The sequence below is a fragment of the Desmodus rotundus genome, chromosome 3 (genome assembly GCF_022682495.2).
Source record: "Desmodus rotundus isolate HL8 chromosome 3, HLdesRot8A.1, whole genome shotgun sequence".
NCBI classification, from domain to species: domain Eukaryota; kingdom Metazoa; phylum Chordata; class Mammalia; order Chiroptera; family Phyllostomidae; genus Desmodus; species Desmodus rotundus.
In genome coordinates, this window is record NC_071389.1 from 125202533 (window position 1) to 125219250 (window position 16718).

A 16718-nucleotide genomic window follows, 5' to 3' on the forward strand; every position below is an offset into this window, starting at 1 on the left:
CATCCTTTGGGGTGGGTCGCGGAGGACCGCCCGGCGAGCGGATTTGTTTTGCTCGGCCTCGGGGCGGGCTCCCGGTCCCTCCAGTCCCCGCGGTCCCTGCCCGAGCGCGCAGCGCGCAGCGGGGAACCGCAGCGGCCACTGCGCCAAGGGGCCGTGGGGCTGGGAGGTGCGGCGCCCAGCCCGGAGCTCCCTCCCCCCGCCGCCCGCAGCCTCCCCTCCCCGCAGCCTGCGGGCGGCCGCCGCACTGGCGGGCCGGGCACGTGGGCGCCTCCGTCACACCCTCACTCACACACACACCCGCGCCGCACTCGTGCTCCGTCCCCGGCCGAAACACAGGCGCTGGCTCGTCCCTCCGCGGCAGTCCGCAGGGCAGCGACCCTACCACCCAGCCCCGGGAGCCGCCCTTGGCAGGCGGCTGCTTCTCCGCAGACCGCTCCTTCCCGGCCTCCATCAGAGCCACCTGGACCCGATCCGCGGGCCGCCGCTACTCCTGTCAGACGTGGACCGGCCGCAGGAGCCGGCGGGCACGCTAACGGTAACGACTCGCCCCGACCGCCGAGGGCACGGGTTAGGCGCGGTGAGGCTCACCGGCAGGCACCCCGGGGGCCCGGGCGCAGGGCCCGAGAGCCGAACCAAGGTCTAGATCCGGGGAAGGACTCGGGTTGTGTCCCGAGGTGGGGGCCGGGAGGGAGGCGCCGCAAAGCTGGGCTCCGCGGGAGACCCTCGGTCTGGGCGTCCCGCACCCGCGCACCGCAGGGGGTGGGAGGGCGCGAGCGGCGGCGCGTAGGGGGAAGCGCCGGGGTCGGAACGTGCCGCCACCCTCTTTCCGTTCTCGCCGTGGGAACTGCCCGCGGCATCCCCGGAAGACCGGCCGTTTCCGAGTCTAGGGTGGGGAGGCTGAAGGGTGGGGTCCGACTGGGGCGAGTCCGAGAGGAAAGTTGGGAAGGTCGACGCAGCGAGGCGCTGCTGGGGTTCCGGCCAAGTTGGAAGCCAGTCCTCCTGCGGGTGGGAGGTGGGACGGGGAGAGGAACAGTCTCGTTCCCCATTCGCTTCTGGTTGCTTTTGCAAGTGCTCGGGGCGACCACCGCAGGCGGTGTGTTTCACGTGACCCCCAATCCCCTTTTGCCGGAGGCGTCCTGCGATAAATGTTTCTATAGGGGGCCCCTCTCTGCTCCAGGCACGTGGCTGCCGGAGAAAGCACTGCCCGCGGGTCCCTGCGCATCCAGGAATTTGGAAGAGTGGCGGCGAGGGTGGTGTTGCAGGGATTTTAAGGAGACGCTGTGAGTAGCTGGAAACCCAAACCATTTCTTCGTTTTATCCACTTGGCTGGTCTGTCCGTGGCCTGGGCAGAGGAGGGTTTTGAGTACCGGAGAGCCTTTCCGTCCTTACAGGACGGCACACAAGCCTTATAAATATGAATGAATTAAAGCGCCCGAGACCTCCCTGAGACAGACGTCGCTGGAATCCTTTGCCTTTAAGCAGAGAAACTGCGTTTGCGCGCGTTGGCGGAGGACGAAGCCCCAGGCTCGCGCTCTCCGACGTCTACCTCTCCTTCTCCCCTCTTTCCCCTTCCCTCCCGGGGTAAAGCTGGAGTAGGACTAGGCGGGGTCCGCACTCGTGCGTGGTGACGTCAGCAGTGTTTGGGTGCTTATGCAAATGACACCGCGACCGTTTCTCCCCGTCCGGCCGTTTTTTCTTCCAGGTCTTAAAGGTAGACCCGGTGTTAGTCTGCACCTTTTGCCTGGTTCGCTACGCAGATACCGAGAGGACTGAAGGGTTTGCTGTATGTACTTCATTTGGGTTCCTCATCACCAGTTTTCAAGCTGCTTTATGGCTGTCAGTGACCGGTTGCTTTCCCGGGATCCCGAGCACAAAGTGTATGCTTTGGGAAATATAATTTCTGACGAAACAGCCCCACCCAGCTCCTTACCCCACCCAGCCCCACTTCTGCCAGAACGCTGCTGATACAGAATGTTTGTCTTCAGCGCTTAGTCCTGGGCTTGACTTGTAATCGGTACTTAACAAGTAATTGATGATGATTGAATTTTCCTTGACAAGCACGTTCATTTCTCTTTAAGTTTAGAGTAATTGACCATCAGAGTCGTCTTTTTTATTTTTGTGAGGGTGAGTGCCATTTGCTATCCACATGATTAATGATACGTGTATATTTGTTGGAATATTCAATATATTATCCCACCAAATTTTAAATAGAATTCATTCATTGATGATTTTTCTCCAAATGAAGCATTCAGCGTATGCTTCCCCCGCCCACCCCCCCGCCCAGAAAGGCAGACAATAATACTGTTTTGAAAGGATAATACTGTTTTGAAAGGAAGATAATCTCATACTGTTGGCACTTTTTTTTTAATAATTGCTGTTATATAGTTAATTCAAGAATTACTTCTAGTATGTGTAACTTAAGATATGACATTTTAATGTCATTAATAAAAGTTTTTATACATGTTTCTAGGAAAGGACTGCTCTATCCTCCAATTGCTAAAGTAAGTAAGAAATGCTGCCTTTGTTCAGGCTGCCATAACAAAATACCATGAGCTAGGTGGTTTCAAAACAACACAAATTTGTTTCTCATAGTTACGTAGGCTGAGAAGTCCAAGATCAAGGCACCCGCACATTCTTGGTGTTTGATGAGAGCCGCTTTCCTGATTCCTAGATGGTGCCTTCTCATTGTGTTCTTGCCTGGTGGGACGCTCTACTCAGCTTTCTGGGGTTTCCCTTATTACTTCTCAGAGGCCCCAACTCCTAACCGCATGGGTTTCAACATATGAATTTGGGCGGGGGGACACAAACATTCAAACCACAGCAAACAGTAAAGTTTTTAAAATAATTAATAGCTATTGTAAATACCAATAATCCAATTATTGGTATTGTAAATACCAATAATACCAATAAATACCAATAATACCAATAAGCCTTTTCAATTATTGAACATTTAAAATAAGTTGGAATAATTACTAAAACCGAAGTTATAATTATGAAACCTGCATTTATAGTTGATTTACCCAATGATCACAGTCCAAATTTTACTATGGGCATGTTAGGAAATATATTTGTCCTGTCATAAAATAAAACTTGTGTATGAATAGGCAAGAAATCTGCATTCTCTTGAACTCTGGGGTTGTCCTCCAAGTAATTAAAAAGTCATTGACTTAGAATGATAGACCTGAAAGATACCTTGTTGATTATCAACAGCTCTGAAAACTTTTTAATTTTCAACTCCTTTTACAGAAGATTTTAACTCCTATTACTACATACATACACATGATTGGATATAATAATATATTCCTATTCAGAGTACATTTTAAAGTAGTGTCTGAGCAGATGGCTTTATTAACAAAAATCATGGGCATAGTCCGATGCATGAAAACATTTAAGGTTACATGGCAGGAGTCTTTAGATTTATTTCCAATTTTCCTTATAACATAAAGCAAGTCCTATCTATTCTTCTTGACATATTTAGTGAATAATATTAACAAAAACATTTATCTTCTTAAATATTAACTTTGACCAGTAATGATTATCTCATATTTCATGGTGAAAAATAAACCCTATATACTGGAATGCAGGAAGGTTTTAAATAATGCACAGTATCACTTGATATATGACAGAGCTGTTTTCAGTCTTAAAGCTCACTTTATTTCTTTGTGATTAATGCGTAGGTATCCTTTCACATAAAATTAATTGATTATTATCTTGGAGTAGAATGCTTAGCCTGAGAGCTTTTCCCGATTTCAGATTGGCAAAGATCAAAAAGATTACTTACTGTTTTGAAGAGGGCAGAGGGAAACAGGCACTCTCATACATTGCTTGTGGTAGTACAAATTGAGATGACTTTTATAAAGGGTAGTACTTACCAAAATTATAAAAGCATATACCTTTTGACCAAGCAGTTCCTTTTCTAGAAATTTATTCTATAGATAGGCACAGGGCAGGTACACAAAGTTAGTTGCTTAAACATTAAAGCAAATGATAAGAAATGACCTAAATATGTGATATATCATGAACTGTCATATGTATTCACTTAAAAAATAAAAATAAAAAACAAGCTTTTGAGAGCAAAAGTTTTGGAAGACTTTTTAAGTGAAAAATCAAGATGCAGAATTAGGAATATAGAAACAGTAGTATAAAAAGAAATAGATTGGGTAGATGAAAAAACACATTAGCTTGAATATACATAATTAACTTGAATATATACCTATGTGTGGAGAACTTTGTTTACTGATAGGGAGGTATGTGAGGCTATATGGGGGGAAAGGTGAGAAAATATTTTTCACTCTGTGCCCTTTAATACCACATTACTGTATTACTCAAGTGATGATATAGATGCAAAATATTCTAAAGTGAAAATAGCAAAAACCCATGGGAGAACAGTATTCAGGCAATAGATGCTACCAAATGAGATGATTACAGTAGAAAGGTGGGTATTTTGGCTCCATGATTGTAGTTTCTGAACTTACAGGAAAGTTTCCTTTCAACATTCTTAGTAGTAAAATTACGTCACAGCAGCAGATGGGATCTTGTGTGCCCTTTCGTCATTTTTCTGCCAATGTAACCTCTATCAGAATATTGACATTGATAGAATCAAGTTACTGAACTGTTCCATCACTGTAAGGATTACTGTGTTGCCCCAGCCCCTCAACTCCTGCTAATCAATAATCTATTCATCATCTTTATTATTTTGTCATTTCAAGAATGTTTCATAAATGGAGCCATAGAAAATGCAGACTTTTAGAACTGGCTTTTTCCACTCAGCATAATTATCTGTAGATTCATCCAAATTATGTGAATCAGTAGTTTGTTTTTATTTCTGAGTAGTACTCCGTGGAATGGATTTACCAGAATTTGCTTAAGCATTCACCCAGTGAATGCCATCTGGGTTATTTTCAGTTCAGGGTTATTATTAATAACGCTGCTTTGGACACTCACTCACAGGTTTTATGGAACACAAGCTTTCAGGTCTCTAGGATAAATGCCCAGGAGTGCAATTGCTGGGTTATATGGTAATGGCATGTTCTCGAGAGCTGTATGTACCATTTTACATTCTCATCACTTATATATGAATGATCCAGTTTCTCTGCCTCTGCTAGGATTTGGTTGTTACTATATTTCAGTCATTCCAATAGGTATGTGACATCTCACTGTGGTTCTAAGTAGCATTTCCCTGGTGGCTCATAATGTCAAGCCTCATTTCATGTACTCATTTGCCATCTAGACATACTCAGTGAAATGACCCCTTATGTCCTTTGTTCATTTTCTAAATTACTTTTAATTGCCAAATTTTATGTGTTATTTATAGATCCTAAATACTTTTTCTCCAATGTGTGGTCTGCAAATATATTTTCTCAGTCTTTAGCTTATTTTTTCAGCCTTTTAATAGGGTCTTTCACAGAGGAAAAAGTTTTTAATTTTGAAGTCCTCTTTACCAATTTTGCCTTAATGAATTCTGCTTTTAGTGTCACGTCTAAGAACTGTTTTCATATATCTAACTGTTTTCATATCTCTAAAGGTTTTCCTCAATGATTGCTTTTTAAAAGTTGTGTAGTTTGATATTTTATATTTAAGTCTGTCATCCATTTTGTTGTTTTTACTTTTAATTTTTAAATTATATTTTATTGATTATTCTATTACAGTTGCCCTAATTTTTCCCACTTTGTCCCTTCCATCCAGCACCCCACCCCCTACATCCTCAGTCAGTCCCTACCCACTGCTCATGTATGAGGGTCACACATATAGGTTCTTTGGCTACTCCATTTCCTATATTGTACTTTACATCCCCTGGCTATTCTGTAACTACCGATTTGTACTTCTTAATCCCCTCACCTCTTCACCCCTTCTTCCACAACCCCCTCCCATCTTTTTTTAGATTCAATTGTTGATAGATAGGTATTTATTGCCATTTTATTCATAGTTTTGATCTTCTTTTTCTTAAATAAGTCCTTTAGTTTTCTTTTGTTTGGGGAGTTCCTTATCTGCCCTTCAATTCTAAATGATAGCTTTGCTGGGTAGAGCAACTTGGCTGTAGGTCCCTGCTTTTCATGACTGAATATTTCTTGCCAAACCATTTTAGCCTGCAAAGTTTCTTTGAGACATCAGTTGACAGTCTTATGGGAATTCCTATGTAGTTAACTAACTTCTTTTCCCTTGCTGCTTTTAAGATTACCTCTTTATCTTTAACTTTTGGTGTGGGCCTCTTTGCATCCATCTTGTTTGGGATTCACTGTGCTTCCTGGACTTGTATGTCTATTTCTTTCAAATTAGGTAAGTTTTCTTTCATTTTTTCAAATAGATTTCCAATTTCTTGCTCTTTTTCCTCTCCTTCTGGTGCCCTTATGTGCTTTCAAAGAACCATCTCTTGGATTCATTATTCTTTTGGTATCACTTTTTTAGACTCTTATTTATTTATGCTCTGATCTTTATTATTTCTTCCTTCTACTCACTTGAAGCTTTGTTTTTTGTTCCTTTTCAAGTTCCTTTAAATGTGAAGTTCTGTTGTTTATTTGAGCTTTCTTTATTTTTTCAGCTAGACCTGTAATGCTATATTTCCCTCTTAGGATTGCTTTCCCAGTGTCCCACAGACTTTGGATTGCTGTGTCCTCATTTATATTTGTTTCAACGTATCTTTTGATTTCTTCCTTGATCTTGTTGTTGACCCATTCGTTGTTTAATAACATGTTATTTAGCTTCCATGTGTTTGTGTGTTTTTCAGTTTTCTTCTTGTGTTTGATTTCTACTTTCATAGCATTGTGGTCAGAGAAGATGCTTGATATGATTTCAACCTTCTGAAATTTATTGAGATTTGTTTTGTGCCCTAACATATGGTCTATCCTAGAACATTCCATGTACACTTGAAAAGTATGTGTATTCTGCTGCTTTGGGGTGAAATGCTCTGAAACTATCAGTTGAATCAATATGATCTAGTGTGTTGTTTAGGGCTGCTGTCTCCTTGTTGGTTTTCTCTCTGAAGATCTATCCATTGAAGTCAATAAGGTGTTAAAATCCCTGGCTATGACTGTATTTCTGTCGATCTCTCCCTTTATGTCCACCAAGATTTGCTTCACATATTTAGGTGCTCCTGTGTTGGGTGTGTAAATGTTTACTAGGGTTATATCCTCTTATTGGATTGTTCCCTTTATCGTTATGTAGTGTCCTTCTTTGTCTCTTACTATAGCCTTGGTTTTAAAGTCTAATTGTTGGATACAAGTACTGCTACCCCAGCTTTTTTTTTCTATCTCATTTGCATGAAATATCTTTTTCTATTCCTTTACTTTTAGTCTGTGTGTATATTTTGACCTGAGATTGGTCTCTTGGAGCCCGCATGTATATAGGTCTTGTTTTCTTATCCATTCAGCTACCCTATGTCTTTTGGTTAGAGTATTTAAGCCATTTACATTTATGGTGATTGTTGATAGATGTCTATTTAATGTCATTTTATTGTTATACTATTTTCTCTGGGTTTTTTTTTCTTTCTCTTTTTCTTCTAAAAGCAAATTCTTTAATATTTGTTGCAGAATTGGTTTGGTATTAACAAACTCCTTTATCTTTTTCTTGTCTGGGAAGCTCCTTAGTTCTCTTTTGATTTTAAATGGTAGCCTTGCTGGGTAAAGTAGCCTTGGTTGTAGGTCCTTGCTTTTCATCACCTTGAATATTTCATATCTATCCCTTCTGGCCAGAAATGTTTCTGTTGAGAAATCAGATGGAAGCCTAATTTGTACCCCCTTGTATGTAACTACCTGCTTTTCTCTTATAGCTTTTAGGATTCTCTCTTTGTCTTTAAGGCTTGACATTTTAATTATGATGTGTCTCTGTATATTTCTCTTCGGGTACGACTTGTTTGGGACTCTGGGCTTTCCGGACTTGTGTGTCTTTTTCCTTCACCAGGTTAGGAATGTTTTTGTTCATTATTTCTTCAAATAGGTTCTCGATCCCTTGCTCACTGTTTTCTCCCTTTGGAATTCCCATCATGTGGATGTTTTTCTCTTCATGTTGTCAAAAATGTTTCTTAAACTCTCCTCATTTAATTTTTTTTTTCTTTTTGCTGTTCTGCCTGGGTGTATTTTGCTACCTTGTCTTCCAAATCATTGATTTGCTCCTCTGCTTCATCTAACCTATTATTTATTTCTTCCATTATATTATTTATTTCAGATATTGTAGTCTTTATTTCTGACTGGTCCTTTTTTATGGTTTCTTTTTTCATGCTGTTGAGTGCCCTTATAACCATTACTCTAAACTCTGTCTGATAAATTGCTTGTCTCCATTTCATCTAGTTCTTCTCTGGAAAATTCTCTTGTTCTTTCATTAGGAGTCCATTTCTTTTTCTTCTCATTTTGGCTGCTTCTTTGTATTTTGCACCTTAGTTGTTAAACTGATCAATAATGTAGCCTCAAGGTGTAATCAGCAGCCCTGTTTAAGCACCACAGGGTAGGGCAGAGTAACTCCTGTGGGTGGGGCTATTGCTTCCCCTCAGGCTGATGCCAGCTGGAGAGGAGTGCTATTCTTGAGAAAGATGGCTTCTGCACTATGAGGAATGACTCAACATAGGGATCCTGGCGGCTGTTCCTTCAGTTCTCACCAGAGCCGCCAACCCCAGAGTCTCCTCAAGTGTCTCTAGCCTGCTCTTCCCTTCCTCTGCTGGAACCCAGGGTAAGTGTCTGTAAACAAAAATTTGTGTGTTTGCCCTTGAAGAGGCTCTCTTCATAACCAGCCATCTCTCCCTGGCAAACAGAAACCCACCTGCTTTTCACAGCTGGATGTTCCTTTCTGGCTCTGGTGCTGTAGGCTGAGGAAGGAGCCTTGCTTGTGGTTTAGACCCCACCCTTCTCAGGGGAAAACCCCAGCTACTGCGATACCCCTCTGGAACTTCAGCTGCCTCTCATGGGAGTCCAGCCAGCCCTCTTGCACCTTCTCCTCGCTCCCTACCGGTCTTGTTTTGGTGAAGTCATTTCTTCTGTCTGTCCATGGTTATAAGGCATCTTTCCAGCAGCTGTTTGGTTGGTTATTCAGGATGATTTCTCTACAATTTAGTTGTAATTCCCCTTTGGGAGGAGGTTAGGGTAGCTTCCACTTACTCCTGCACCATCTTGGATCATTCACCTTAAACTGGTCTTGAATGTCTGGTTTCAGAGCCTTAAAAGAATAAATTTGGTTTTTTGAAGTTGCTAAATTAGAAGTCATTTGTTACAGCTGCTTCATGAAATGAATACAGTGCCTAAATCTGAGGCATTCAGTATGTTAATAACATTTTAAGTGTTTCAAATGACTTTATTTTAAAAATGTGTAAAAAACTTTTTGAAAGACTTTCAGTTAAGTATGAATTAAAATCTGTCCTTGGTTCATGGACGTCAGTAAAAATACAATTTAATTTATGGAAATTGCTTTATAACTGATTTTGAAATAATTACAAGCTCACAGGAAGGTGCAAAGGGAAGTCCTGTGCACCTTTCACCTAGCCTTCTTCATTTTACAGTCTTGTATAAAAGTAGTATGGTACAATATCAAAAGTAGCGTATCGATATTGGTATAATCCATAGAGCTTTTTCGAATTGTGCAGTCATTTGTTCTGCCTGCATGTTTATGTATGTATCGTTCTTTGTAATTTTATGAAATGTGTAATATCATGTGATCCTTACCACAGAGAAGATACCAACTGTACAATCTCAAAAGATTACCTTGTATTTCTTTTTATAGCTCATTTACCTGCCTTTCTCTACCCTAACTCTGTGGTTCATCTCTATCATTTTATTTCACAAATGTTATATCATTGGCATATGATATATGTATCTTTTTGAAATTGTCATTCCCAACCCCCGCCCCAATTTGGCATCATTCCCTTGAGGTTCGAACAAGTTGTTGGTTGTATCAACAGGTCTTCCCCTTTTATTGCTGACACCCTATGACATGGATATACTACAGTTTAACTGTTCACTCACTGAAGGACACTTGGGTAGTTTCCAGTTTGGGGCTATTATGAATACAGCTGACATGAAGTTTTTTTAAAAGATTTTATTTATTTAATTTTTAGAGTGAAAGGAAGGGAGGGGGAAATAGAGGGAGAGAAACATCAATGTTGGTTGTCTCTCATGCAACCCCTACTGGGGACCTGTCCTGCAACCCAGGCATGTGCCCTGACTAGAAATTGAACCGGCGACCCTTTGGTTTGCAGGCCAGCACTCAATCCACTGAGCTACACCAGCCAGGGCTGAGATGAACTTTTATGTACAAGTTTCTCCTTGAAAAAAAGTTTTTGTTTCTCTGGCATATGTGCCTAAGGGTGCAAATTGGTGGGCACTATGGTATCTCTGTTTTTAGGGTTAAAAAGAACTGCCATTTACTTTGTAGAGTGGCTGTACTGTCTTAATGTTTCTATCAGAAATACATGATTGGTCTAGTTTCTTTGCATCCTCGCTAACATTTGGTGTTACTACTTTTAAAAAATTTTAGTTGTATCGATAGGTGTGTTATAGTCCACTATTTTGGACAAAACCTATGTTATAAAATATAAATTGTGACTTTGTGTTGACAACTACAAAAAAAAGAGAAGTTTCTCTTGTTTTGATTGGCTTTGTGATTTTTGTTATCTTTCTGCTCAGTACAAACGTTTTATGGAAAGGGAGACATAATTTGCAAAAGAAATGTTTAGGTTGCATTGTATACTGTTGAAAATATGCTATTTGTCAAGATTATTATTTGTTTTTTATCAAATATTTTTTCTCTTTTCCTTTTGCAATAATTCTATAACTAAACTTCTCAACATGTGCTATTTTTCTTGGGTGTTGTAATATGGTTCAGCATTTTGTTTTCGTTCAGATAGTCTTTACTTTATACCTTATATGTTTGAATTAAAAAATACATTCCATTTGAATCTACAATGAATTGAAGATTCAGTGTTCAAAACTGGTTCCTATTTAGAGAAAACTTTGTTCAGTAGACTTTGAATTTGTCCAAGTCAGGGAGATAATTTACGCTTTTTCTAGTTCTTTATTATAGAATATTCAGTTTGTGGCAAATACCAATAATTAGCTAGTGCAGGCATGTCTGTTTGAGTCAGTTTCATTTCTTAGATATGAGTGCCTGCCTGCTGTTTTAGATCTTTGCATATTTTCACTAGAAATATTAGTGAAAATTTAGTGTAACATTTCAAGAGTTTGTAACAATAGATTAGGAGCTAAAAGGTCTTGAAAGTTGGAGTAAGAATTGCATATTATTTTGAGTTAATTTTATAGTGAAAATACTTTTAAGATTAAGACAAGAGCAGAGAAAAGACCTATCACTAATATCAGGAATAAAACATGTAATATGACTATAACTCCTAAGATAATAAAAAAAATGAAATCCTGTGACTCTTTATGAACACAATTTACTCAAACTAACACAACAAGAAAATGAAAATCTAGTTGTTGTATGTTAACAAAATAAATTGAAATATTAACTTAAAATATTCCCTAAAAGAAAACTCCATTCCTAGATGGCTTGATAGATGAGTGCTACAAAACGTTCAAGGAAGAAATACAACTAACGTTACATATATTTGCTCAGAAGATAAAGGAGAGACCACTTAAAAACTCAGTTTATGAGTGCACCAAAATCAGAGAAGCAAAATACAAAAAAAAAAAAAATTTACTCATCCATGTTCCCATGTATGTAGTTGAAAAAATCTTTACCAAATGTTAGCAAATTGGTTCCAGTGTTTTTGAAAAGGTAATACATCTTGACCAAGTGGGGCTTATCCCATAATAATGAAAGATTGGTTTAAGATACTGAACCAATCAATGCAATACTCGATTTGATATGAACAGATTAAGAAATTATATGATTATTTTACTAAAGGCAGAAAACTGTGTCAAAATTCAACAGTTATTTATGCTTCAGAAAAAGCAAACAAAAAAAGCTCACTGAACTAGGAAGAAAAACTTCTCTAAACTGATGAAAGGTACCTGTGAAAAAATCCATACCTGACATTGTTGTTAACAGTAAAATTTTGAGCCCTTTCTCTCTAACATTGGGGCATAGATGAAGATGTCTGCTCTTAACAATTCCATTAAATTTTTGGTGGATGTCCTAGGCAGTGCAATAAGTCAAGAAACAAAAAGGTAAACAATTACAAAAGACTGAGCTATATTTATTATTGATGATATATTGTGTATATAAAAGTCCTAAGGGATCTTTAAAAAATCAACAACTTATAATGTTGTAGCAGGATAGAAAGTGTGTAGGAAAAAATCAGTCTTTTTCTAGACAGAAATTAAAGAAGCTATAGGTAAATGAAAATACTATACGCCAAGTTCATAGATTGAAAAACTCAATTTTTAAAGATGTTGTACTCCCAAATGGGTCTGAAGAATCAGTGTAATCTCATTCAAAATTGCAGCACACTGCTTTTTTTTGGGGGGGGGGTACATATTTAAAAGCTGGTTTAAAATTTTATGTAGAAAGGCAAAGAAACAATGTTAAAGAAAACACTAAAAATGGTTAGCATAGAGAACCACTGAGTTAGAAATTTATTATGTTGATTTTAAAAGTTTTGAATTTAGTTTTAAGTGCTTTAAAACAGATTTTTAAAAATATTTTATTTATTTATTTATTTTAGAGAGAGGGGAAGGGAGAGATAAAGAGAAGGAGAGAAACATCAATGTGTGGTTGCCTCTCACGTGCCCCCAACTGGGGACCTGGCCTGCAACTCAGGCATGTGCCCTGACTGGGAATCAAAAGGGCTTCCCTTTGGTTTGCAGGCCTGCCCTCAATCCAGTGAGCCACACCAGTCAGGGCATAGAACTTTTTATTAGCAAGCTGTAGGAGTTGATGCTGGCAAGAGGCAAAATGTATATTGCCATATATATAAATGCAAGTTCACAGTGGCTCAAAGAAACAGCAGGGTGCTTGGCAATGAGATGGAAAAGGGCAAGAATGAAAACAATTCTGAAAATTGTGAGCCAGGATCTGTGATTACAATAGTTACAGCCTAGGCATAATGACTTTGGAATTGAATGAGATGCCAGATTTTATCGTTTCTCTTTTTGAGATTCCTACTCCAGGGAGCAGAAATCTAACAGATGTAGAAGGTGTGGGCAATAATTTTCTTGTCCTTTTACTCATACTCTGCAATTTGACTTTGTTGCTTCTTCCATCAAGAAGTGGAATTTTTCCTCTCTTGAATCAGCATGGCCATAGCGATATGACTTGCTTTGGCCAGTGAGACATTAGGAAATGTGACACACAGGCTTTACTATCATATTGGGCTTACTTCTTTTGGCTGGAGTTGAAATTCTAAGACAGAATGTGAACCAGCTGGAGCTAGCCCTTTGCAGAGAATCCATGTGGGAGAACCAAAGTGCTCTCTGGCTGAAAGCCTGCCTCTGGCCAGAAGTGAGTGAGCACATCTTAGACTGTCCTCCCTCACAAGCTGACGGACGACTGACGTGCAAAACAGCTGATTCTCTAAGTCTAGCTCAACTTGTTAACCTGCAGAATTATGAACACATAATTTTTTTGTATGTTAAGCTACTAAGTTTTAAGGTAATTTGTTATGCAGCAATAGAAAACTTGTACTATATCAAAAGAGTGGTGTTAAAACAACTAAACCATGTAGCATTGGCTGTGGACTTACATTATCCTTAATATAGTAATATGCAACAAACCAGTTGTAATATAGTATAATCATAAGGGGGATGCTAATCATAGTAATAAAAGACAACATTTTGAGTCCTTCAGATGTGCTGGCATTTATCAAAATACTTTTTATTTGATAAACATTATTTTTTCTTATTTTATAAATGAAGAAATGGAAGAATTGTTAAATAACTTAACCGAAGTCATAAAAACCATTAAGTTAAAGAGCTAGGGTTTGAACTCAGTCTGTTTCTAGAACCTAGATATAAATGTTTGGCACCATTACATGTCTCTTGAGAATAAGAAATATTAATTCCTACAAGGCCCCATTAAAATTATATAAGAAGGATTACATGAAAACATAAAGAGATTGGGGTTCTTTTCCTGTTTTAGACTATGAGTTTTATATTTAGATAGTATCCTAAATTTCTTCCTACTATGAAAGAAGAGGACATTTTCATACTTTTATTTCTTTCTATCCCATTTCAATTCCTGATTTTGTTATGTTATTTTTAAGTTTTAATTTATATATTTTCCTCTCAACACAATATCTTAAGATTTTACAGCCTATTTTCTTCTTTAAATTAATGTTTACTTTTATTCTCTAACATGGCTTCTTCGTTACTGAGATCTTTACTTTGTTTTCTCTCTTGGTTCACTAAGTTTCATGATCAGATAGCACCTCCCTCTCCCTTTCCAGTAGGGTTCATCAGATCTCTCATGGATAAAAATTTTTGCCTGTGGCCTTTCTATTTGGAGTACAAAGTAACTGAGTATGAAAATTGGCGTTTGGGGTTTTTTTTCCTCTTAGTTTTAATAGAGGTTATTGAATATCCTGAGAAGTCTTTTAATTTTCCCTTTGTACTTATGCTTAAAATCCCTAGAAATCTTTATCCCAGTAATTTCTCAGTATTGGCCCTTCTGTAGTAGTTTTATTATTTGAAAATACAAATCTAAGCAAAACCTCTGTTATTTTATCATTTAGTATTTTGTGTGTTATTCTTTTTTCTTGCCTGAGTACACCAATTTTAAGTTTGCTGAATCTCCTTTATCTAAGTATTCACTAGCTTTTTCTGTATATTACTTTTAAATATTTGTCTCTTATTCTTTCTGAGGTTTCCTTAAGCCTTCCCTCCATTTCTCTGGATGTGGTTGCAGTTATTCTAGTTTCACTCCTTTCTAATATGCCTTTTATTCTGATAATAAATTGTCCCATTTCTTACTTTTAGTCAGTGTTCATATATCTAACTTTTTTCCTGTTAATCTTTTTTAAAATAAGGATTGTATTTATTTATTTTTACACAGGGGAGTAGGGAGGATGAGAGGGAGAGACATTAATGTGTGGTTGCCTCTTGTGCACCCCTACTGGGCATCTGCCCTAACTGGGGATTGAACCAGTGGCCCTTTGGTTTGTAGGCTGGTGGTCAATTCACTGAGCCCCACCAGCCAGGGCTCTGTTAATCTTTTACATGTTTTTCCTTGAGCTTTTCTTTAAGGGGAACTCCTTTATCTTTTGATTTATTGGATATCTGAGGGTTTTTGTTTTTTTATGTAAGTAGTATCTTTGAAATTCTGGAGCACTCTTTCCTTATATACATTCTACATTTGTATGGTTATGTTTCTTCCCCTCTCAAGTACTACCCCTTCATCTCCCTGGTTCTATGTAAAATTCTTTTATTCTTAGTAATTACTCATCTTTGAATGGGGAGAGTTCTATCCTGTCATACTATATGATAATGAAATTAATGACATAAAAATGGAGCATAGGTGGAGTGAGCTGGGGCACTCAACACCTTTCATTCTGATTTATTCTCTGGAACAGTGGCTGTCAAATTTTTTCAGTAGAGTCAGTAAGTCTTTGCAGGATTTGCAGTCCATACAAAGTGACTGCCGGTGCAGCGCACAATTAGCCATAGAAAATATGTAATGTGTAGGCATGGCTCTGTTCCAATGAAATTTTATTTACAAAATCCGATACTGTCTTGTATTTGACTCATGGACAATATTTTGTTGACCCCCACTCTTGAATATCTGTTGCTGAATTATAGATAGGAGGCCCTTACCAGATAATAATGAGAATGGCTAATGCGACTCCTAGGTGCAGTTAGTGATAACTTGTCGTGAAGTTGAGTCTGCCACTGGAATGGATTGTGGTAACCTGGCGGAGGCTGTGCGGTTACTTGATACTGATTATATGACCTGTGTGACCTCTGAGAGTATCCCTACTATATCACCTCTACCTCACTTTCTTGTTGGATATAACTGGTTCATTTCTTCTATTCCCAGAAGTATTAATAGTAATACAGTTTTGGCACTAGTCAACCTCACTTTTATTCTCTTTTTAATGTATGCTTATGGCCTACTTTTATGGACTAAGCTTTTGGCATTCATAAAAATCTTAATTTTTCAAAAACGTCAGATCTTGAAAATTTGAAATTATTTAGGTTTACAAAATGTTGTCTCATAGTAAATGTTTACGAATTCATTCAGAAACTCATCCCTTTACTTTGGCTCTGTGCAGCGACTATATAAGAAAGCACTGTTGCCCTGGCCAGGTTGCTCAGCTGGTTGGAGCATTGTCCTGTAAGCCAAAAGTTTGCCAGTTCAATTCTCAGTCAGGGTACATACCCAGGTTGTGGTAGGTATGGGAGGCAACCAATCGATGTTTCTCTCCCACATTGATGTGCCTCTCTCTCTCTCCTTTTCCCTCCCTCCTTCTCTCTCACTTCCTTTGTGTCTTTAAAATAAACATATCCTCTGGTGAGGATTAAAAAAAAACATTCTCTGGAGCATTTAAAAAAAGAAGGAAATATCTCTGACTCAGTAGGACTTTGGGGTAAGAAAAAGGTAAGCAAACGTAATAGTGCAAAATTTGTATAGTTATTATTCAGCAATACTCTGTCATACTTCTTCCAGTTCATTTGACCGACAAGTTTAAGCATACTGTGAGAACACTAGATGGATTGGTAAGATAAAATTATTCTCCAGGCAGAGTGTATGATCTAGTAAAGAAAAGAGAGACTCCCCAACCCCTAGACTTACCATGTTTTTGTAGAAATTTCAGTGTTAACTTGCAAACCTATCCTATATTTTCCTGT

At 38.9% G+C, this 16718-nt stretch overlaps 1 protein-coding gene across 1 annotated transcript in view; it reads left to right on the forward strand.

Moving 5' to 3' along the window:
* The first annotated feature begins 264 nt into the window (after positions 1 to 264).
* Positions 265 to 16718, forward strand: part of SLC6A15 (solute carrier family 6 member 15) — a 42912-nt gene continuing 26458 nt past the window's right edge. The window contains exon 1 of the mRNA XM_053921450.2: positions 265 to 535. The gene's annotated coding sequence lies outside the window, so the exon portion shown is untranslated. The remainder of the gene's footprint in view (positions 536 to 16718) is intronic.